Source organism: Elephas maximus, chromosome 3 (genome assembly GCF_024166365.1).
Source record: "Elephas maximus indicus isolate mEleMax1 chromosome 3, mEleMax1 primary haplotype, whole genome shotgun sequence".
Classification (NCBI taxonomy): domain Eukaryota; kingdom Metazoa; phylum Chordata; class Mammalia; order Proboscidea; family Elephantidae; genus Elephas; species Elephas maximus.
The window spans coordinates 71,562,305-71,564,301 of record NC_064821.1 but is presented as its reverse complement, the minus strand read 5'-3'; the positions used below and the strand labels follow the sequence as shown (position 1 = coordinate 71,564,301).

Sequence of the window (1,997 nt, the reverse complement as noted above, 5' to 3'; positions counted from 1 at the left end):
GCGATTGGTTTTTAAATGGGACTCAGAGTGGTAGAGTACCCCCTCCACCCCCAGGCCTGGTTCCAGAGCTGGGATTGAACCCAGATCTGTGTGACTCCAAAGGCACACCCTTCCCACTCTGCCTCCACTCGTGTTTAGTGGTTCGGCACATGTTTTTTCTAATTGTACAACAAATTGTCTTTCTTTTACAACAGCGGGATCGTACCCCATGAGTCATTTTGCAGCTAGTCTGTTCTCCTGAGAACATTTCCCCAAGTGGATCTCTCCATGTTTTCAGCGGTGCCCTCATCTGTCGGAGGCCCCAGTGTTTGTTTAGTGGGTTTCTTTGAGGTGGACGTTTAGGCTGTTCTGGGCTTTCTGCTAGTACAGGCAGTGCTGCCCTGCACACAGCCACCTTTTTTTTTTTTTCCCAAATATTAAGTTTGATTATACATGTTGTCTCACTTTTCTAGGGATGACACAACAGAATACCAGAGTGCGTAGCTTTAAAGAACAGAAATTATTTTCTCATAGTTCTGGAGGCTAGAAGCCCAGACTGGTTGGCCTGTTGTGTGAGCTGTACGTGAGCTGGCCCTTGCCCATCACCCCTCACTCCTCCCAGCCTGGACGTCGGCCTTGTCAGATTCTTTTCTGCCCCAGGCACTGGCCATTGTCTCTCCTCCAAGCCTTTGCACGTGTTGTTCCCATGGCCTGAAACAACTTTCCTTCAATTTTCTACCTTACCCGCTCCCCATTCTGTATCAGGATCACTTATGCTCCCCTCCTGATTTGGAATTGAATACCCCTTCCTCCAGGAAGCGTTCCTGCCCCACTGCTCTGAGCCCCGATAGTACCATATCGTCCATCTCAATGGTAATTGTTAATGATTTGCCTCTTTCAGTGGATTCCGGGCTCCACGATGGCAAGTTGCATCTTGTTCACTATCCTGACACCTTGTTATTGTTAGCTGCCCCTGAGTTGACCCCAGACTCATGGCTACCCCAGGCACAACGGAACGAAATGCTTCTTGGTCCTCCTCCATTCCCGCGATTGGTTGTGGATCGGACTGTTGTGATCCATAGGGTTTTCACTGGCTAATTTTTGGAAATAGATCACCAGGCCTTTCTTCCTAGTCCTTCTTAGTCTGGAAGCTCTGCTGAAACCTGTTCAGATGATAGCAACACATAAGCTTCCACTGACAGAGGGGTGGTGGCTGCACATGAAGTGCACTGGCTGGGAATTGAACCCAGGTCTCCCGCATGGAAGGTGAGAATTCTACCGCTGAACCACCACTGCCTCCCAGCTCCTGGCACAGTGTTAATAAGTATATGTGGGCTCATTCAATGAATGAGCCCTAGTTCAAGAGGTACAGAGTATGGTGGAAGCAGCGCAACTTTGAAATAAGAAAGACCTGGGTTCAGATCCTGCCTGCACAGGTCGCTATCCCTTGGCAGGTTATGTCACCCTTCTGAGCCTCAATTTCCTCAGATGAAATGGAAATATTAATGCCCACCTCTTGGCTGTTATGAGAAAGATAGCGGAGATGCTAGTATTTGGAGAACTCAAAAGCACCATGCAATGTGAGGCTTTATTTTTAAGGTAATCGGTTAATGAGACCCGATAAACAGAAACTATTCTGGCAAATCTGATTGTCTCCTTTTTTTTTCTCAGTTGGAAATACAAATGCCTGAGGTATATGGAAGGGGTCAAAAAGGGCATACACACTGATGACTACAATGTGCTAAAATCTACATTAAACAGGTTGAGTATATGAATTTTCTCCAGAAACGCCTTTTGCAACTTTCATTAGATTTATTGATACGTATTTTCTTTTCATGTTGTAAATGCAGTCGTTTTCTTTGGCTGGTGCATAGAAATGTAATTCAGCATAGATATTGATTTCGTATCCACCAAACGTGTTAAATTTTCTTATTTTATTTTTCTGTCGATTCTTTTATATTTTTCACATAGACGATCACATAATCTGCAAATAAAGATAGTTTTGTTTCTTCTTTTCT

General features: G+C 45.0%; 1 non-coding gene across 1 annotated transcript; it reads right to left on the bottom strand.

Annotated features, from left to right (window-relative positions):
- Positions 1–1,204: 1,204 nt before the first annotated feature.
- Positions 1,205–1,275, bottom strand: TRNAG-UCC (transfer RNA glycine (anticodon UCC)). Its single transcript has one exon. It is a non-coding gene; the product is annotated as a tRNA-Gly (tRNA).
- Between the last annotated feature and the right edge of the window lie 722 nt (positions 1,276–1,997).